The sequence below is a fragment of the Myotis myotis genome, unplaced genomic scaffold, assembly GCF_014108235.1.
Source record: "Myotis myotis isolate mMyoMyo1 unplaced genomic scaffold, mMyoMyo1.p scaffold_m19_p_16, whole genome shotgun sequence".
Classification (NCBI taxonomy): domain Eukaryota; kingdom Metazoa; phylum Chordata; class Mammalia; order Chiroptera; family Vespertilionidae; genus Myotis; species Myotis myotis.
The window spans coordinates 12212810-12235683 of record NW_023416320.1 but is presented as its reverse complement, the minus strand read 5'-3'; the positions used below and the strand labels follow the sequence as shown (position 1 = coordinate 12235683).

General features: G+C 42.9%; 1 protein-coding gene and 1 pseudogene across 3 annotated transcripts in view; one reads left to right on the top strand and one right to left on the bottom strand.

The window, feature by feature from the left end:
* LOC118670693 overlaps positions 1-20096 on the bottom strand; it is a 33848-nt pseudogene extending 13752 nt beyond the window's left edge.
* A 154-nt stretch (positions 20097-20250) lies between these two features.
* The window catches only part of ZNF706 (zinc finger protein 706), a 30921-nt gene continuing 28297 nt past the window's right edge, over positions 20251-22874 (top strand). The window contains exon 1 of one of the 3 annotated variants that reach the window (XM_036337955.1): positions 20251-20477. The gene's annotated coding sequence lies outside the window, so the exon portion shown is untranslated. Of the gene's footprint in view, positions 20528-22874 lie in introns of all 3 variants that reach the window. The other 2 variants (XM_036337954.1, XM_036337952.1) reach the window with 2 other exon arrangements.

The following is a 22874-nucleotide window of genomic DNA, read 5'->3' as shown; positions in this document are numbered from 1 at the left end:
GAGAAGAGATAAACAATTTATGGTGCATTTATATAATGGAATATAACTCAGCAATAAAAAATAACAAAATGTTGATACACATAATAATGTGTAAACCTCAAAACATGAGTAAACTAATTTTGGTATATTTATATCATGAAATATTCACTACCAATTAAAAATAATAAATGATGGGTACCAGTGACAACAAGGATTAATCTAAAATAATAAGACTCTAGACCAGGGGTGGGCAAACTTTTTGACTCGAGGGCCACAATGGGTTCTTAAACTGGACCGGAGGGCCAGAACAAAAGCATGGATGGAGTGTTTGTGTGAACTAATATAAATTCAAAATAAACATCATTACATAAAAGGGTACGGTCTTTTTTTTCAATAGTTTTATTCATTTCAAACGGGCCGGATCCAGCCCGCGGGCCGTAGTTTGCCCACGGCTGCTCTAGACACAAGAAAAGTAGATTTAAAAATGATATACAGTATGATTCCATTTATAGGAAATTATAGAAAAGACACAAACTAATCTATGGCAATAGAAATCAGGAAAGTTGTTGCCTAGTGGGTGGGGCAGGAATAGAAAAGAAGGGGACAGAAGACCAATTCTGGAGGTGACAGAAAAGTTCTACATCTTGATTGGGGGGTTGCTTACTTAGGTGTATACATTTTAAAGAATTCATCCAATTGTACACTTAAGATCTAGAAGAATTATTGTATATGAAATTTACCTCACTGAAAATAAATTCTTTTCTGTAGTTGTTGTTAATCCTCACCCGACAACATTTTCTCCATTGATTTTTAGAGAGAGTGGAAGGGAGGGAGGGAGGGAGGAGAGAGAGAGAAACATAGATGTGAGAGAGACACATTGGTTAGTTCCCTCCTGCACTAACCCGACTGTGGTTGGGGATTGAACCTATAGCCCAGGCACATGCCCTTCAGTGCCTAAGCCAACACTCTAACCACTGAGAATACCAGCCAGGGCTAAAAATAAATTAACAAAAAATCCCACTGGCCTTTGCCACATTTCAAGGACACGTGTACCTATATTGAAGGGTGCTTCATACCAGAAAAAAATCTGTAATACTCAACAATCTTTCTGGTCTGGAAAGAATGTGGCACAGGGGTTGCCAGTTTGCCCAAGCAGTTGATGCAAAGCTCAGAGCAGCTGGGCTTAGCCAAAGCTTTCATGCAGGCTTAGAACAATGCCCGTAACGTATGACCATGAAATTGGAACATGCCCACTGGAGCCTGTGTGGCATCAGAAATCTCATTTAGAGTGGGCCGGAAGCTCTTTCTAAGCCACAACGAGCCTGATGCATTGCTCAGCTGTTCTTTAAGGCAGTTCTGATTTCAATGCCAACTGAGGGGGAGAAAAAAACCCAGGTTTTCAGTGTTGTGAAAATTCAGTCTAGTATAAAGGACCCTAAAAGAGGAGTCAATGAACAAGAGGACAAGAGAATGAGGCCACATGCTTGCGGATCTGCACTTTTTTCACCATCAGCAACTTGGTCCCAATTCTAGCGGAGCTTTGGAACAAGAGGGTGGGCCCTCCTGTGAGCGTACACAGACCGCATCTTGTAACAGAAGCCCAGTGTAGCGCCCTTCATCGCGTTCTGTACATGACTGCACACAGTGCGAACTGTGGCCCGTTCCTTTCTATTTCCCCACCATTGGTCAACCCAGAGCCTCTTCTTTTCCTTTTCAAGGGGACTGAGTTCTACATTGAAGTAGTTGAAGTACTTCCACAGGGTGCCTCTGGGGCCCTTCACAATGACTGTGCATCCCTTCAGAGTGATGTCCACATTTTCTGGGATGTCCACAGTCTGTGTGATTGCTGAGAATGGTCTTCTTCCTCACAGTAGATGTAGCAAACAGCTGTCTTTCACTTTGAATGGAACCCTGGCACATTCCTTGTGGGGAAGTAAAATGATTCAGCTACTCTGTAAAAAGTTGGGTGTTTCCTTAAGAAGTTAAACATAGAATTACCATATGACCCAGAAATTTCACTCCTAGGTATGTACCTTAAGGTATTCAAACAAAAACGTGTATACAAATGTTCATAAAAGCTTTGTTCACAATTTCCAAAAAGTGGGAAGGATTCATGCATCCACCAATGGATGAACAGATAAAATGTTATCAAAGAAATGAAGCACTGACCAAGCTACAACATGGATGCGCCTTAAAAACATTACACTGACGGCCTGCGGACTGAAGGGTCCCAGGTTCGATTCTGGTCAAGGGCATGTACCTTGGTTGCAGGCACATACCCAGTAGGGAGTGTGTAAGAGGCAGCTGATCGATGTTTCTCTCCCATTGATGTTTCTAACTCTCTACCCTCTCCCTTCCTCTCTGTAGAAAAATCAATAAAATATATTTAAAATAAATAAATAAATATTTAAAAAAACAAACAAAAACATTCCACTGAGTGAAAGAACACTGACTCCAGAGGCACCTGAGCTGGGAACTCAGATAGTTCCAAACCCTCAGAGCCTTTCTGTCTTGTAGATGGGGTAGAGCCTGGGTGCAGTGGTCCTCTCTGTCCACACCTCCCCCGCCTTCCAGATGCACAGTGCCCATAAAAACAAACTAAACACGTTTGAAAGGCTCTGACCTCAACACCTGCAACTGTGATAAAGTGTTGAAACATTATTCCTTCAGATGCACAGAGAGCAATTCTAATTTAGTGTTAAAACAAACAATACTGGATTATCTGGTTGCCTTGGCAACCCGCAGTTCTACCCTAGGTGACAACAAAGACTGGAGGCTCCAATTTCCTTCTAGCTCCGAAAATTCTCATCCTATGAAAATCTGGGGCTGTAGAAAGCCCACCAAAGGGAAAATGGTGCAAAAGTAAAACTATTAAATTTTTAAAAAATAGAAGCAGGGCCCAAGACGGCTGGCTGCCCAGGAGGCAATCTGGTGGAACAGCCGGGGAAAGACAGGCTGCTTCTTCCATGGGCAGAGTGTGGCATCTGAAGTGTCCACGAGCAATGGTCAGTTAACAGTAGCTTCAGTTACGCTCCGCCCACTCTGTTAACTAAGGCAGAGCCATGAGAACATGAAAGCTTGTTCTGTGAATTTTAGAAATTCAACTGTCACATTTCAGAAACAGCGTCCTTATCTAGAACCATTCTCTGCGAATGCATGATGAGCGACTGCACCAGCTTTAAATACAGACACTCAGACCAGAGGGCAGGCGCTCCTGTTTGATCTGGTCCAGGGGCATCTGGAGGGCCAGAGAGAGAAGTAGCAAAACCGTCCAATGGGGCCTGAAGCCTCTGGCAGCTGCAATGGGACAGGTTGTCCTTTTCACGGGAACAAAGTGCACATTAGATTGTGACCGAAGCTCTCGAGCTAGATAAGCTAAGGGTGGCTGCTCCCCTTTCTGTCAGATACGTGGAGTTTCCTACTGGGGAAGTATGAATGATATCTGCCAATCCCATACCCTTTTGTTTACTGTTCCTATTAGTTTATCTTTGGACAGAAATATCCCCGTTAAAAGCCCTGGCCCGGTAGCTCAGTTAGAGTGTCATCCCCATATGCCAAGGTTTGGGGTTCGACCCCTTGTCAGTGCACATACAAGAATCAACCAATGAGAGAGAGGGAAACACTGATTTGTTGGCTAGGGCCTGAGCGGGCTGCTTTGAGCCTTTTTCCACAACCCCGTCTGGCTGAGAGGAGAGGCAGCCCCACGTGTCACCCCTAAAACAGACTACTCAGGATGGTTAGACCACCTGGTTAAACCTTGCCAGCTCAGGAAAATGGAATACCTCACACACCGGTTCCCTGCCTGCCAAGCTGTGGCTTCCAAATGCTGTTCACTGGCAAGATCTGCTCTGCCAGGGTCCTGAGCCCCTAAGTCTGGAGGTAGGGGGACTTGGAACAGCGGGTGGCTCCACACCTCAAGTGCAGTGTGTGCTTGGGGACAGGACGGCTGCCCTTACCTCCTTGCCAGTGTCCTGAGCCACCGGCATTCCAGTAAACACAGTGCCGGGGACACGGTCTCCTGCCCAGAGCCCCTGTGCCCTGCTGCTGGCCCAGCTCTTCTGGGAGAGGACCTGGCCCGGGGTGCTTCCCACTTGGCTGGAGACGCTCCCTCAGGCGGTTCCCCAGCTCCTTTCCTGCCCAGATTTCACCTTCCCCCCCTCCTGGGCATGTCCCTGATGCTGCCCATCCCCTCAGGACCCTGGGAACTACTGTTGCTGCACTTCCCTCCCTCCCTCCCTCCTTTGTCCCCCTTCCCCCCTCCCCCCCTTGGATCAAACACTGAACCCAGACATCTCCCTGAGAGTTGCTGGCACTGTACCCTAGAGGCAAAGAGAACTGGCAGGAAACCCACAATGCCACTCAGCAGGCATTTGCCTGGCACGCACTGTGAGAGCCGCTGGTAGGAACCTCCCAGCCCCTTGTCCTCTGCGCCCCTCTCCCCAGTACTGCAGCATTCGCCCCCTTTTCCTTTTCTCTTATTCCCTCCTTTTCCTTGCTCTGCCTCACTGTCTGCCTCCCTTCCTCTTTCTCTCTGTACGGCTGGGTGATGTTTTTATTCTGCCTTCTCCCCCTTCCACTTCTCTAAGTTTCTTCCTCTCTCCCACACACAACTGTAAGTTGGTTGCCAGCATCTGTACAACAGCCTCCTAAAAACCCCTCTTCGAGGCCTCCAATTCTCCTGTGTTGGGCAGAGTGACGGCTTTATGTCACTCGCTGACTCAAGGCCCTGACCTGGCTCCCCGGGACCCACAGAACCGAGTCCACGCTCCGGCATGGCAGACAATGCATAATGTTGCTACTGCTATGAATCGTCATGTAAATATCTGATATGCAGGGTGGTCTTAGGCGACCCCTGTGAAAGGGTCGTTCGACGCCAAAGGGGTCGTGACCCACAGGTTGAGAACCGCTGATCTAGGGGCTGGCCTGCCTTTCTTTCCAGCCACCCCACTGTTTATTGGTTCTGCAAACACATCAATTTAGTTATTGAGTAACAGATACTATACAAGGAGCGGGAGATAAAATAAACACAGGATAAATACAAGAATATTTACAAATAAAACGATGTCTGCTTCCAAATAAGCCACAGAGTGGGGGAGGGGACATTAGTGAACTGGAAGAGGTACAGAGAAAACAGGATTGACCACAAGTTGATCATTATTGAAGTGGGGTGCTGTGAATGGGGTTCATTATTTATTTTCTCTACTTCAATATGTTTTTAAATGTTCCGTTAAAAATAGGGTGGTTGGGATCCTAGCCCATTTGGCTCAGTGGATAGAGTGTTGGCCTGCAGACTGAAGGGTCTCGGATTTGATTCTGGACAAGGGCACATGCCCGGGTTCTGAGTTCAATCTCCAGTAGGGGGCATGCAGGAGATGATCAATGGTTCTCTCTCATCATTGATGTTCCTATCTCTCCCCCTCCCTTCCTCTCTGAAATTAATAAAAATATAAAACAAGCAAAAAAAAAAAACGTTCAAAGAAAAGAAGTTTCTCCTCAATAATACACCACCTGCGTCAAGCTATACTTTACCACAGAGCATATGAGTATGAATTGTATCAAATGACATGATTTATTATTTGATAGAAGTGTCAAGTGCAAAATACTTTCTCGTGGTGTGCTGGCGTGACATACATGGCTGGTCACACATCTGCTTCTCGGAGCGAGGCCTTTCCTGAACACTGTACCTACAGCTGCCACCCCAACCAGGCTTGCTCTCTCCTGTTCAGTTTTTCAATAGCATCATCACTACCTACAATCATGGTTTACTTATTGGTGACCTACCCTGCCCTCCCCCTCAGAATGTAAGCAACCTGTAACCAGGGGCTGTCTGACGTGAACCAATGCTGGGCACACTGTAGATGTTCCTGGGCACATGGCAGGTGTTCCATGAATGAATTAGTGAGAGGCATTTACTACCGAGCAGGGCCCCTCTGCAATAACAGAAGCAAACTTTTCAAAACAGTCTTGTGATTGTGCATTTATGCAGGACGTTATAAAAATCTTCTTTCTGTAAAATATGCTAAGGCAATAAAATTACCTCTACATATTAACAATATGAAATGAGTGAGAGAGAGAGAGACCTCTCATCCCAAGGGCTTACTCTGCAACCAAAAGAAGGTCTGAGTAACATAAATAATGTCATAAAATGTTGGCGTTGTGACCTCCTTTCAGTTTTCCAGAGGTGTACTTACAGAAGTGCTGTCTAACCAAGGAACAGCCTATAGCGCACACAAACATGGAAACATCTTTAGTACACGCCTTGAGAATTCTTCCATACCAGCAATTTTATTTTTTTTAAAATATATTTTATTGAATTTTTTACAGAGAGGAAGGGAGAGGGATAAAGAGTTAGAAACATCGATGAGAGAGAAACATCGATCAGCTGCCTCCTGCACACTCCCTACTGGGTATGTGCCTGCAACCAAGGTACATGCCCTTGACCAGAATTGAACCTGGGAACCCTTGAGTCCGCAGGCCAATGCTCTATCCATGGGGCCAAACCGGTCAGGGCCACACCAGCAATTTTAATGGCTACATGTTCTTTTGCTGTAGGGATTTCCTTATCGTTAGACATTTAAGTTAATCACAATTTTTTCTTTGTAAGCAGTTATTATAAAAATGTATTAATAGTTAACATCATTGTGCTCAGTAATTACTTCTGTGAAATAAAGTTCTTACAAACAAAATTCTTCATGGAAGGATATAAATATTCTCAAGGCTTTTGCTAACTTTTGCTGACACCCTATTTCCGAGTTTTTGATCTATGAAACTGAGTAGATCTTCACTCCACCCTGAAGCTGGAGCGCTGCCCTGTGCCTCTCCCAGTGGGCGGGAACTTGTGCCCTCATATGCTCACCTACCAGGTATCTACCTCCTGTCTGCCTCTGCCTGTCATGGTTAGAAGTATGTCACAGGGAGACCGTCTGCCTGACTGCTGTCCTGTCTCCCTTCCCAGGCTCCCTGCCCCGCTGCTCTGGCTCCCAGGACAGACCATTTTTCTGAACCATATTAGAAATTTCGGGACCCCTTGCACTGGGTGACCTCTGCCTTTAGTAAAGCCAGGTGCTGTCTTTCTGGACTTCCTTCTCTCTCTATGTATGAACACACACAATAGTCTCAAGTCCTATTACAGTGTCTTGGCTCTTACGATATATTTCTGGTCATCTCTGCAATTCACGTAATACTGTTTCCTTGGTCCTGTACCCTTAAACGTAATTTTCAATTATAACATTGTTACTTTAATAAAACATGATCTTCTTTACAATGATCAACTATCTCACATGGGTTCTAGGATGCCTTGTGGAAAAACTGGATGACAACCTCTAACAACCCATTAAAAGACTAGCAGCTCTATTTACCCTAAACACAAAAGAATGATATTTAACCTGTTTTTAATTTTTTTTTTATTGTGGTAAAAATTATATAACATGAAGTTTACCATTTTAACCATTTTTAAGTGTACAGTTCAGTGGTATTAAGTACATTTGCAATGTTGTGTAACTGTTACCACTATAATTTCCAAAACTCTTTCATCACCCCAAACAGAAACTCTATAACACTGGTTCTCAACCTTCCTAATGCCGTGACCCTTTAATACAGTTCCTCATGTTGTGGTGACCCCCAATTTCATTGTTACAAATTGAACATAATTAAAGCATAGTGATTAATCACAAAAACAATATGTAATTATATATGTGTTTTCCGATGGTCTTAGGCGACTCCTGTGAAAGGGTCGTTCGACCCCCAAAGGGTCGCGACCCACAGTTTGAGAACCGCTGCTCTATAACCACTAAGCAACAACTTCCCATTCTCTACTCTCACAGCCCTGGTTAACTTCTATCCCACCTTCTGTCTTTATAAATTTGTGTGTTCTATATACCTCATTTAGTGGAATCATATAATACTTGTCTTTTTTGGATCTGGCTTATTTATTAACATGCTTTCTAGGTTCATCCATGTTGTAGTGTGATTAGAATTCATTATCTTTTATGGCTGAATAATATTCTATCATATGAATATATACCACAGTTTGTTTACCTATTCATCTTTTGATGGACATTTAGGTTGTTTCCGCCCTGTCGCTATTGTGAATAATGCTATTATTAAATGATTAGCAATTCTAATTACCCTAATTATAAAAGAATGGTATTTAACCTGTTCTTGTGTTTCACCTCTATTTCAAATATATATATATCACTAGTGAGAATCTCTTTTAATAATCAGTGCTTTAAACAGTGTACCAAACGAGTCTAATTAATTTTAACCTTAATCTAGGAATTATTTGAGGAATTTTACAAAATAAAAAAGGATTGAAATAGGTAAAGAGAGGAAGATGAGAACAAAATATTGTAAAATAAAGCTAGGAGTTACATACAAAAAAATGTATAATATACCAGAAATTCTGGCAAAGTAGGTAGGTAATTTCTAAACTTCCTAGTTACCAAACAAAGGGAGGAAGGATCAGTCCTAAGAGTCATAGGGAGTATAAGATAAGCAAGCAAGCAAACAAAAACTATCTACTGCTCAGGAAAAAGAAGCCTAGATGTTCCCAGTGTTAAATTACAGGAGAATTGGGGAGAACTATTTGGTATAGATTATGTCTCCCTGACTTTCTTAGTAAATATGTACTGAGTTCCATGTGGCTGTTCTTTATAGTACTTCAAAGAAACTAAAAGTATAACATAAAGTGAAACTCAAGAAAACAATGACATGGGGAGGCGATGGACATAAGCTGTACAAATACTCAGTTCTCTGCCCCAGGGATGAAATTTGGATTTTAACAGGAATGAATGGATTATATGTTCTCAAGAAATGATTTCTTATTTATGATCCTTATACCTAAATTTGTTATAAGAGTTAAGTAACAGAAAATATTAGGTTATATTTTGTAAAAGGAGCCTAAAAGCCTTTTACTCATATTTCTGATGAAGGGGAAATTGATTAATGAGTAATCTTCTAACCAGAATGTAGGCTTGGCATCCCCTTATTAAAATTAGAAGACCTAGAGAACATCAAAGGTTAGTGGAGATGTGGAGCAACCAGAATTCTTAAACATTGTTATTGGGAAGGTAAAATGGTACAACCACTTTGGAAAAATGCCTGGCAGTTTCTCAGAAACTAAATATGCACCTATCATATGACCTAGCAATTTCACTCTTATATAGTCACCCAACATAATTAAAACATATGTTAATAAAAGGACTTGAACAAGAATGTTCATAGCAGCACTCAGGATTTTTCCAGTTTTTATGAATAATCAAAAACTGGAAAAAGCCTGGGTGTCCATTAGTAGGAGAATGGGTAAGCAAACTGTGGTTGACCTGTATAATGCAATTCTATTCAGCAATAAAGAGAACAGATCAACTTATACCAGCAACAACATGGATGAATTTCAAAAACATTATGTTGATGAAAATTTGGTAGAAGAGGGAAATAACATGAACACTTATAAGTGTGCTGAGTCAAGATGAGGATTCTAATCTAGTTCCAGGGCCCAGAACAAATTGCCTAAATTTTATCATGGGGGAAATGGGATAAATAATTTCTGGTTAAGAGAATTAAATAAGCATGCATGTGATTTTATTTTGTATTTTAAGAATTTACATATAAATTATCTGTATGTATCTTTCTGTAATTTGCTTCCTTTCATTTAACCTTGATTTGTAAGTACTTGGTAAATTAGATCAGTGTGGAACAAATATAAGATTATTAGTAGTCAAAACAAAAAAGATACTGGCTGATAAGAGGCAAGAAAAAAGAAATACTGTATAGCTTGAGTAGAACATCATGTGATAAATTTATTATGTTTGTTGCTAAAAGAAGCCTTACCAAAAGCACACATTGTACAATTTCGTTTATGCGAAGTTCTAAAACAGACATTTTATCCATCCATCTATGGGGATAAAGTCAGAAGAGCAGTTACCTCTGATGGAGTGGGGTAGGGATCAACTGGGACAGGGAAGGGAAAATGGGGTGATGCCAATGTTCTGTATTTTATAGGCATTCAAAGGAGACCAAAACTCATCCCAGGGTACTCTGAAGATTTGTGCACCAAACTGAATGTAATCTTTACCTCAAAAGAAAGAAAAGTAATTATTAACAAATATTGAACTATCACCAGTGAAATGCATTTAGGGAAAAGTATACTGATGTCAATAACTTAATTTAAAATTCATTAAAAATATAAGAATAGACAGAGGGAGAGGTCTATGCATGATACGTGATAAATCAAGTAAAATGTTAATGGTAGAATCTCTGCGGGGGCAGGGAGTAGTATATGCTTACATGCTGTAAAATTCTTTCAATGTTCCTGTATGCTTGAAATTTTTTGTATTTTAAAAAACTCCAAAGAACAAACTCGTAGATACAGAGAATAAACTAATGGTTGCCAAAGGCATGAGGGTAGGGGGATAGGTAAAAAAACGGGGGGAGGGGGCTAGGAAATACAAACTGCTAGATATAAAATAAGTTATAGGAATGTAAAGTACAGCATAGGGAACATGTCAATAATATTGTCATAACTACGTGTGGTATCAGATGGTTACTAGACTTAGTGTGGTGATCACTTTAAGATATGTAAATGTCTAATCACTTTGTTGTACATCTGAAACTAATGTAATATTGTATGTCAACTATAATAAAAATGAATTTAAAACCCAAAAGAAATTAGCGACCTTCACCAAGACTCTTGCCCAAAGTTATGACCCCTTCATTTCTCCACCAGAATGTGCCTAAGTAAAAAATAACTTAAAAAAATACATTTTAAAGGAATATTAAAAGAAACCTAGATACCCTTGGGATTTTTATTATTAACCAATGATGGGCTTTAAAATGTGTAGTAACAGTGTCTGTGAATCACATTTAAATGACATAAATCATAAAACATGAACATCGGCTGACATGTTCAACCCAGGACATTACTACTGCAGTTTTGAGTATAACCCACCAGGTGGCAGAGAAAAGGAATCACAGAAAACATGCACATTTCTAAGTGAAATGAATAATGGAAAAGATCTTATTACTTCTGTTAATGGAAAAGATTTGCAGAATTTTAACATGAAATTCACTATACAGGACACAAAACTCAATGTCTGATCTAAATCTGAACTCCAACCTTTGCCTGAGGACATTTGCTTATATAAAAAAAGTGCTGATTATCTGATTTGCCACGCTCGCTTGCACAATTTCACTCTCTTTCGGAGGTTATCTTTTACGATTTGTAAGAGAATGACTATGCAGTCAGCCCTTCTCACTGCTCACACGATGAACCTGTTCCCCACTCCCACCAGAACCCAGAAGCCAGGAGGCTTCTCAATTCTTCATCACTGTTAATAGATCTTTAAGCGCTCCTCTTCTTACATTAGGCAAATGCTTTACCTGCTGTGATGACAATTTCAAAGTAGCAGTAGAAGTAAAGGATATAAAGAGAAAAAGAGCCCTAGCTGGTTTGGCTCAGTGGATAGAGCATCGGCCTGTGGACTAAAGGGTCCCAGGTTCGATTCCAACCAAGGGCACATGCCTGGGTTGTGGGCTCGATCCCCCCATCCCCTCCCCGCCCGTGGGGGACATGCAGGAGGCAGCCAATCAATGTTTCTCTCTCATCATTGATGTTTCTATCTCTCTAGCTCTCTTCCTTCCTCTCTGAAATCAATAAAAATATATTTAAAAAATAAAGAGAAAAAGAAAATATTCCACAATGTAACTACAAAGAGGCTAAAAAGGAAGTAGACAAGATACAATTGAGGTATTCATAGAAATCAACATGTTTATACATGAGATCAACCTCATAATTATTCCATTTGAGCAGGACTGGATTTGTCTCCTGTAATTTTCCAGAGGGAGTCCTGATTGGTCTGCACACTGAATTAAGACAACCTGTCCACATTTCCCGATGATTGAAGAAAATGTCTAACTTATTTGTTTGGAAGGTGGAAGAAAATAAAAATAAATTTACGGAGCCAGAATTCCTTTTAGCAAATAGACTGATCATATTTTTAGATGACGGGAAAATGACTGTCATTCTGCAGGTGTCTCAGGCCACTGGGACACGCTAGTCGGTTCTCAACCTGTGGGTCGCGACCCCTTTGGTGGTCGAACGACCCTTTCACAGGGGTCTCCTAAGACGATCCTGCAAATCAGATATTTACATTACGATTCCTAACAGTAACAACATTACAGTTATGAAGTAGCAACGAAAATAATTTTATGGTTGGGTCACAACATGAGAAACTGTATTTAAAGGGCCAGAAGGTTGAGAACCACTGCCTCGGGATTCTCTGTGTACAGTGACATGACATGTGGGGTATTCAGCTATAGCAGGCAAAACAGCGGCCAACCGCTCTCAGAGACTAACTGCACTGATAATACCAAAACCTGGCTTTAACATTGAAATCCTATAGCCCCGTTTTCAGGTTTTGTTGAAAAGCACATTTCCTGGCAATTTTCTTTTTGCCTGACAAATGTCATTCTCTGGGAACAGAACGTGAGAACTCTCTCACCAATTCAGAGCTTCTCCTCAGTCTCTGTTGGACTTGTCTAGCAAGTCGGCTCATTTCTTTCCTAACTAGGCAGCAACCAGGGATGTTGGTGTTGTTTAGGATCACGCCCTGCTTTAAATGCTTATTCAGCCTCATTACCAATATTCTGGACCTGCTACCTCCATTCATAGTTCAATACAGGTTTATGGATTGAAGTGTTAACTCTGCCACTCATGATCACAATTCAGACTAATCATTTATATTAGGAAATATACTGAAAAATACACTCTAATAATTACAATACTATGTTACAGCAAAAGGTAGTTTGCCTGAAAATTAAGGAACATTGTGTTATAGCAGCTTTTATTGACTAGTACACTTTATTGCAATAGCAAGAAAAATCAGGGATTAGGATTTGTATTTTCCTCAAAAACTTTTGACTCAAAAAGAGGAAAAATTATCTTCCTATTCTTTCAATGTCCTTTCCCCATATCAAATTTTCTCCAAACTGAAAATGTTTGAAGAAGCATTTAAAAAAAAAAAAAAGCCAATTTTCAACTTAGTTATAATTAGGTTTTAGTCAATAGAACGGTTTTTAATTTTGTATATTGTCTTTCTCTCCAGTTGATTGGGTTATTTTAAAAGTGAGTCAACTACTTATAGTCAATGTATACCATCAGGCAAAATACTGGCTTCCATTGAGAATCACAGTGGTATTATTATCCCTGTGGAAAAATGTAAAAACTGAAGCACAATGAGGTAACGTGACCTGCCTGGCTGATGTAACAATTTCACATCTCCTGAACTGACTGATTGGTGAAGACAGTGGACTAGACCAGTGATGGCGAACCTATGACACGCATGTCAGAGGTGACACGCGAACTCATTTTTTTGGTTGATTTTTCTTTGTTAAATGGCATTTAAATATATAAAATAAATATCAAAATATAAGTCTTTGTTTTACTATGGTTGCAAATATCAAAAAATTTCTATATATGACACGGCACCAGAGTTAAGTTAGGGTTTTTCAAAATGCTGACACGCCGAGCTCAAAAGGTTCACCATCATTGGACTAGACTCTAGGGCTAATGGGAAAAGGCCTTGGGTCCAATCCCCTGGTAGGACAGATAATAATTCACTATTATGTTTACAGATTCTAATGAGCCAAACATCTGACTCATGTAAGCCATAGGTCAAAAGATGGATCAGGCAAGAGAAGGATCTGTGTATATCCATCCATCCCCACTGACAAAAAGACAGCTGGAAGCATGGCCCTGGCGAGACCCATCAGTGGTAAAATTAAATACTAAGACTCACAAGTAGACACACATACACCTTGGGAATTTTAACTACGCCAAGTATGCTGAAGGATCCTGATGACTATGTTGGATGAACCCACACATCATATTGCATTTGTTCCAAATGACACATCATTTGTTTATTAAAGACATCCATTTCTTATTTGTACTTTAAATTCTGAGCTATTAAAGATAGCTCTCTTTAAGGTTAACCAGTTTATGTTCTTTGGTGACTTTCTGAAATTATGTGAAAGAAGAAAAGTAAAAATGTTCAGCTAAATAAAACTAACACACTTGGATAGTTTGGGTACTCCAGATCTACTTTGGAAATAAGGATATAAAATATAAATTTCTCATACATCATACTTAGTACAGTTATAATCATATTTTAACAAACCAAGTTATTGCCCAGCCAGCATAGCTCAGTGGTTCAGTGTCGACCTATGAACCAAGAGGTCACAGTTCGATTACTGGTCAGGGCACATGCCCGGACTGTGGGCGCAATCCTTAGTGTGGGGCCTGCAGGAAGCAGCCAATCAATGATTCTTTCTCATCATTGATGTTTCTATCTCTCTCTCCTTCTCCCTTCCTCTCTGAAATCAATAAAAATGTATTTTTTAAAAAGTAGGTTGGAAATAAATTATAAATTATTTTTTAAAAAAGAATTCAAGTTATCATAAACGACATCTACTCTAATCCCTCATTTTTCAGATTAAGAAGCAAGAGCCAGAGATGATAAAAGATTTCCCTGTGCAACCAGAAGAGTATCAGCACATGGTCATGCCATGGAAAGAGCCTTAGTGGCCATGTTAACTATTGCATGACTGATATGGGGTACCAGTGGTTCACAGCCAGATGGAAGAGGAATTCTGCACCATGGAATTCATTCCAGTGCAGTGTAAGGTATGGGAAAGAGTAAAAGATTTGGAATCAGATAGATTTGGATTCTCAATCCTGGCTCTTTACTTACTAGCTCTCCACCTTCTAGCTGTATGACAATGAGAAAATTAATCTCTTGGAGTCCAGTTTCTTCATCAATAAATTGGAGATAATCAGACCTAGTGTGAAGGTCTGTTGTGAGGATTAGAAATAGATGGGAGATGACCAATTATTTGTAGCTATTATTATTATCATTACGAGGCTTTAAGCAATAATGAACTCAATTGCATATGGGAAGATAATACCAGGGAGCTAGCTTCATAGGGGCATGCTCAATGACTAAGTGTTCCAGAAGGAACAAGCAATAGCTGCAGTGATCATCTGCCATTCTCCATTCCTATCCCCAGATGCCTTTGTCACCTTATACTTTAAAAAACAATTAATTTATTTTGAAAATTCAGCCCAGTCCAGGGGACGGATGTGTGATCCTAAAATATTACAAAGCTACCCGGCCTGCACAGAAACTGAGTTAAAAGTCTGGGTTCTCATTTGTAAGGTGTCCTATGCAAGTGAAACAACCAGCCACAGCCATAAGAAGCATAGAATTCCCCCAGTTTACTAGGCAACAAAACTGAATGTAGGTCATTATCTCATTTATTCCCATGGAATTTTAATCTATGGAGATAACTGAATGATGATATGGAGCGGTCAATGCCATTTACAGAAGAATTAATACTCACATTTCCAGAGAGGAGGGGGCCCGCCATGCCATACAGGGCCACATGGGGAGCACTAAGTTTTGGTCAGGAGGCAAAAGCAGGAGTGAAAAGTCGAGATCAGCCCTTTATTGGGGTTGTGTGGGAAAGGAAAGGCAGGACAGGGTAAACATTTTAGGATTAGCCAGTGTGAATCATTCTGGCAAGCTTTTGGCTTTAGGGGTGGTCTCTGATAGCCTGGTACTTGCCCCTGGGATAACTTAGGTCAGGGAAAATATTGGTGTGGAGTGTGAGAGTTAGGTAAGAGGAATAGTTGGAGGTATAGTCTCAAAATCGGTTGGTTTGCATACAAAAGGTATATTCCTAGGCAAGTTGTTATTATAATTGGGAATTAGCTAACCCTGGGAGATGCAGTCTCTCCCTGGGTCTGGAAGGCCCCCAAAATATTAAAACATCATAAGATACAGAAAATAAAAAACAGGATTAGTTACAGTTCATGCTATTTTCTACTCATCCCTTAATCACTTAGTACTCTCCTATGATATATAAAAATTACATTTTCATTTTATATATACATAGTAAGTAAACTTTGTTTCAAATTTTCATCTGGATGGAGTGTGGGGTGATTATTATTTTGCCTTTCATAAAAATAATTCTTTTAGACCCTGAAGTTCATGTTGAGTGATCAAGCGTAGAAGTTCAAGGACTAGAAGGGGTCTTGGAAGTCATGAGGACCAACTCTTTCATTTTACATCTGGAGAATCAGTCATAAAAAATTCTTCTGAGGCGTAATGGCTTAACTATTATTAAAATCAAACAGAATATAATTAAGCATGTAATTAAAAGCATTAAGAGCCACGCTTAGCCAAAAAGTGGTTAAATGCCAGAGTGTAACTAAACTTGTTTTCCTTTTCTTGGCTCCTCTCCTCCAAAGTAATAGTTGAAATTAGAGACATTAGAAAGAACTCTCTGCATATCATCAGAAGTTAGAAAACAACTTCAGGAATCCTTTCCAGGACAGATTTCTCTATCTGGAATCATCTTGTCTTCACCATTGCAGTCAGCAGACGTTAGACAAAATCAAGACCATCAACCACGCCAAGACAGCTAGCTTTACAGGTACAATCAATGCAAAGGCCCTCACCTGATAGACACCTGTATGAATTTCTATGAGAGAAAAATGGATCACTCTGTTCTAGTTTCCTGTTTTGTTTTGGTTTTAGCCCCTGCTTAAGAATAATAATGGTTGAGATTACACACACACACACACACACACACACACACACACACACACATCCCCTGGAGTAATACTCAGCCATGAAAAAGAATGTAATCTTTCCATTTGTGAAAACATGAATGAACCTTGTGGTCATTATACTAAGTCAGACAGACAAAGACAAATATCCTATGATCTTACTTATATGCAAAATTAAAATTTTTTTCATAAATACAAACAACAGATTGGTGATTGCCAGGGCTGGGGGGTGGGCAAAATGAGTAAAAGGGGTGAAAAAGCACAAACTTCCAATTATAATAAGTCATGTAGATGTAATGTACAGCATAGTGACTATAGTTAATATTATATTGCATCTTTGAAAGTTGCTAAGAGATATATCATAAAAGTCCACATCACAAGGGGAAAAAATCTGTATAACCATATATGGTGACAGATGTTAACTACAATTGTTTTGGTGATATTCATATGATATGCCTGAAACTAATATGTTATATGTCAATTATATTTCCATTTAAATAAATAAATAGCTAGCAAAAATATTTTAAATGAGTAATACTGGAAAAACAGCAAGGGCAGGCACATTAAATTTTATTTCCTTTTTATTTTAGAGAGAAAGAGGGAGGGAGAGAGAGAGAAATGTTGATTTGTCATTCCACTTATTTATGCATTCATTGATTCTTACATGTGCCTGACGAAAGATCAAACCCTAAACCTTGGTGTATCAGGATGGTACTCTAACCAACTGAGCTACCCAGCCAGGGCTAAATTTGGAACTTATTTTTTCCATAGCTTGTTCAGCTGCTTGAGAGTCTAATGATAAGGATGGTATGCAAATAATCAGAAAAAAATGAAATGGTAGACACCTAGGCAAGCCCTTACCTGGAATGAAACGTAGAGACTCTAATTACAGGGAGATGCCAAGGGTGCTAAGAATACCTGGCTTATGATAATACCTGGCCTCATTCATCCATCTTTCTGAAGCATTGAGCACTGTGAAGCCATACAGACAGATGCCTAGAAACAAACACGGTTAGACAATTATTAGAAATAAAAATCATTTTGTTACTTAGTTTTATCAGTAATACATGCACACAGTTTAAAAAAATCAACTAGTCCTACAAGACTAGTTACAAAATAGGAAATTTGCTGTCACATTTCTATAAGACACCAGCTGGTAATAATACTAATTCATCTTTCATTTATTGTTTGTCACTTCACAGATCTTAAATATTACCTTTCTTTCTCTCTCTTTCTCTCTTTTTTACATATAAAGTAACTATAATACCATATCCAAGCAGAGGTTCTCAACCAGGGGAGATTTTGACCCCCAGAGCACATCTGGCAGTGTCTGGAGACATTTTCAGTTCTCCCAAAGTGTAAATAGCCCCAAGGTTGAGAAACCCTACCAATGGGGACATGTTTATATGTACATGAACTTTCTGGGGCAAAGTCCATAGCTTTTACCAGATTATCAAAGATGGTACAACTTAAAAATGTAAGAACCACTGGCTTTAATGGATATTTCACCTGGGCCTTGGTAACAAGTGACACATTAATCCCACTTCACAACAGAAATCATCTCTCAAGTTAAAAGGACATCCTGCCAGCCAGGTGGCTCTATCCCATTCCACTGCCCACTCTCATTCACGGCTACACACACAGCTCTATGGATTCCCCCTCGATAGATCCTCCACGTACCCATCCACCTCCTCTTAGCCAAGTTAATACAGTTATTTTGGTTATGGTGGCTATTCAGGATTAAGCTATACTTCACGATATGCTAAGAAACGTCCTGCTTCCTTTAAACACAGCCAGTTTGCTCACCATCCATTTATTCAGCGCCTATGATGTTTAACACATGGCTAGACAACTGGGTCCACAGTGATGAAAATGAGCTTACGTTTGAGTCCTGCAGAGAGAGATTAACAAAAAATTTAAACATAACTATTTAAAACTGCAGTATAGCCCTTGCCGGTTTGGCTCAGTGGACAGAGCGCCCGCCTGCGGACTGAAGGGTCCTGGGTTCGATTCCAGTCAAGGGCCTATGCCCGGGGTTGCAGGCTCAGTCCCCAGTGGGGGGCATGTGGGGGGCAGCTGATCAATGATTCTCTCTCATCATTGATGTTTCTCTCCCTCTCCCTTCCTCTCTGAAATCAGTAACAATATATTTAAATAAATAAATAAATAAATAAAACTACAGTATAGGAGCAGAGGTGTAAAAAAGTGGAGGTGAGAGGAGTTGAAAGGAGAATGAAAAGGCAGGATAAGGCTGGACGGTACAACCAGATCACTGCATGCGACTCAAAAGCGATGAGCAGCTAACGTCTTCCGGGCTATCTTAACCCCGGTATCTATAACCAGGTCACTGGAGCTGTATATACTAACATCAACTAACGTGTCCTGGGCGCTGACAGGCAAATTCGGGGGAGTGGAGGCTATGTGCAAGCTGAGCCTGTCAAATGCAAAGGCTTCCTTTTCCCCCTGTTGTTGTCAGATCTAACCACAAAGCAATGTGTGTGTAGCCCGGCAGTGGTTCTCAACCTTCTGGCTCTTTAAATACAGTTCCTCATGTTGTGACCCAACCATAAAATTAGTTTCGTTGCTACTTCCTAACTGTCATGTTGCTACTGTTATGAATCGTCATGTAAATATCTGATATGCAGAATGGTCTTAGGCGACCCCTGTGAAAGGGTCGTTGGACCGCCAACGGGGTCGCGACCCACAGGTTGAGAACCGCTGGGGGGGGTAGGGGATATGGAGAATAGAGCCACTGTGGCAAACGCCGTTCCCAGGTAAGCCCGCGGAAATAATCACCTTTGCAAGCACCACCGCTCTTGGTAGATATTGGAAGTTAAATGCAGCGGCCCGCAAATCAAGACACAAAAACAAACGTAACCATTCTCCCAGCTGTTAGCAAGCCGGTGTATTTGTTCGTCGTCACCTACACCGGCCAGGAAGGCCGAGCCAGCGGGCGTCACTGCGGCTGCCAGGCTGTGTCCTGACCTCACCTGAAACCTCAGGCTGGTCAAGTAACCGGGTTCCCGTGGGGACGAGGTGCAGGGCGCCTGATGACAGAACAAAGGCGCGGCGCGGCCCCGTTAAAGGCCGCCCGGCCCGCCGGCCTCACCGAGGGCGGGGGCGGCAGCGTGCGCGGGTGGCGGGCTCCCCAGCCGCTGACCCACGTCGCCCGGCGCTGGCGCTCCGCTCCGGCCCCTCCCCCGCCTGGTGCACGTGAGGGCACCGCCGCGGAGGCGCGAGAGAAGGGACGCGGGGGCTGAGGTCTGGCCGCCACCCGAGTAAGTGAGCGGGCGAGCGGCTTGGGAAACACGCTGTGGGCCGTCGCCTGCCAGAACCGAGATCACGCGGATCCCAGGGCCCGCAGCAGGGGCCCGCATAGAGAAGGCTGGAGGGAAGGTGAGGACGCCTGGGCTGAAGGCAACGTCCCCTGCAGTTCCCGTCCCGCTCGGCCGACCCCCGCCGCCAGGCCCCGCCCCTCCGCGCTTATGTAATAGGGGAGCTCTGCCATTGGCCGGCGCGACCGGAAGAGGCGCAGGCGTGCGCGCGGGGCGGGGAAGAACCCGCTGCCGGAAGGCGAGTGGGCGGGGCTACGAGGAGCGGGCGGGCGGGCTCGGGGCGACTGGGAGAGCTTCGCGCGTGCGCGGGCACGAGGCTCAGTGGCCTTCCCAAGGCTGAGGCGGCGGCGGGCGCGCGCGGCGGCGGCGGCGGCGCGAGGCGCGGGCTGTTGTGCTCCGGTCTCTCCTCTTTCCCGTCCTCGGTGGGTGGAGGAGACCGAAGCGGTGCTGGGCGAGCTCCCCTTTCCTCTGCCTCCGGACACCTCCCCCGGCCCCTTCGCGCTGCGAGGTCTCTCCGACGCAAGACTGTCCCGGCCCGGGTGAGCGGCTGTGGGGGCGACGCTGACGCCGCAGAACGCCGGGAACCGCGGTGGGCGTTCGCTGCTGGGGAACCGGGGTGGGCGTTCGCCGGCGGGGAGTGTGAGGGTCGCTTTGGATCGCGAGGGGCCGCCGGCCTCCCCAGCCTCCCGGGGGGCGGCCGGGCTAGTTGTGCCCCGTCGCGGGCCGCGGGAAGGAGGGGAAGCTCGGCGCCTGCCAGGCCCTGCAGGTGGCCGGGTCGCAGGCCGGCCGCGGGAGCTGAGCGGTAACCTTACCCGCTGGCGACAGCAGCTGGTCGGTTTCTCGCCGCCGGGTATCCCCGTTGCCGAGGGGGCCGGGTTTCGGGCCGTCAAGGCCTCGGGGAGGCGCGTCCCAGGCCGGGGTCGTGCGGAGGGGAGTGGAGGGTCGGTGGGGGCGGTGTGGCCCTCCGGCGGCTCCCGGAGGCGGGAGAGGCGGGTTTGGGGAGGCAGGTAGGTGGGCCAGCCTGCAGCTGAGCTCGGTGGAGTGTTGGTGAAATAGACCCGAGTCCCGATGCTGTTTCATCCATCGTCTCCCCTCCACAAAAGGATGGAGTTGCCAGCCGGGGTCTGCATGCTGGCCCCTGGTCGGGCCTCCGGTTTTCGGATGGTTCTGGAGAATGAGCCTACTTCCTGGATCTACAATCTCGTCTCTGCGAATTCTGCTTTTGGTTTTGAAGCGAGTCTTTCGGGGGCAGTGCTTACTTGTTGCCTCCTGTAAGGGCTCCCCGTTTCAAAAGAGCTCGTTATTCTTTCTACTACTTCCCTCTCTGCAGCCCCTGCAGAAAAGCCACGCCACACGGGTCCCATTAAACGCCAGCCTTTAGGTATTTGGAAAGGACTTCTTGCCCCCCCCCCCCCCCCGTGTTGTCGCATGGAATCAAGGAGCAGTTATGCGTAAGATTCTGTAGAAGATTCGATGGGCTCGAGCAAGTCCTAAATGGAGCTGTTGTCCAAAAGCAGGTGGCCTGTTGGTTTGCATTTCTGCTTTCAGAAAGGAAATCGGTGCAGTATATTGTTAGAAGTTAGGGGCCTACCCCACCACGAAGTTAGACTGTTTGATTCTGTTTCCTTTACCTGGTGTTAAGTTTTAAAAGTCAGGAAAAGTGACTACAGCCTTGTATTTATTTATTAAAGCTTTTGATGGCTTTTTGGTTCGTTTAAGATACAAGGGAAAATGGGTTAAATCTATTGTGTCATGTTCTATGTTAGGAGAAGTCATAAATACATACAAAAGTAAAAAAAAAATAAGGTGTATCTAATGACACTGCTCTGTACAGAGGACTGCCTGAAAGGGTTATCAAAATAGCTAATAACTTCTAGATATCACAGAAACCTCTGTAGTTAGTGGCCTGCCATCTGACGTGTTTTTCACTGCAGCGCGATGAAAAGGTTACCCGCACCGTCCGTGTATTAACATACAGAGCACACGTGCGGGGAGGAGCTCAGATGCAGGAGAGGACTGAGGTGCTCTAACTTAGGGCACTGATACCAGGACACTGAGACCTGATAACCGTTTGGGCACATAAAGATTGAATACCTGTCATCCAGATAATATGTAAGCATCCAAATCTGTTTCCATGGGGATAGGTTAGTAAGCTGGCCATATCACTTGAACTTACATGCACTTAAAAAAAATCATTCCAAGCCAAATGGTTTCAAAAATTGGGTTTGAAAAAACACACAAAAATGGAAGTTTAATCTTCAAGGACTAACACATCTGGTAATATTTGCCATTATTTGGTAGGAATAGGGTTCTTAGGTTAGGCTAACATGCTAAACATGTTTGTAATTTGTTAAAATATCCATCTGGCTTCTTAGAAAAGCACTGATCCTCCTGTATATTTTATTTGACATTCGGGTCAGTGTTTAAAGCTGGAGAGAACTTGTCCAATTGGTGTATTTTTCCAGTTTCCCTTCTTGAGAGAAGCTCAGGTGTCTCTATGAAATGCTTTGACCTTATATTCGTTAACTACTTAGGGTTCCAGTCAGGAAAAAAGCCAGCACTCCTTTCTGGTGAAGTTGAAGTGGATCCATTGTATGTTCATGTCCTGCAATAATTTAAAAGTTTAAAATTTAGCCCAGCCAGTGTGGCTCGGAGGTTGAGCATCCACCCATGAACCAGGAGATCACGGTTCGATTCTCAGTCAGGGCACATGCCGGGGGTTGCAGGCTCAATCCCCAGTGGGGGACGTGCAGGAGACAGCTGATCAATGATTCTCTCTCATCCTTGATGTTTCTATCTCTTCCTCTCCCTTCCTGTCTGAAATCAATAAAAAAAATATATATTTAAAAATAAATAAATAAAAATTTATAATCCACCAGTAGTAGAAAGAGGTATCTTTCATTTTTATGTAAATATCCTTTCCCCTTTTATAAGGG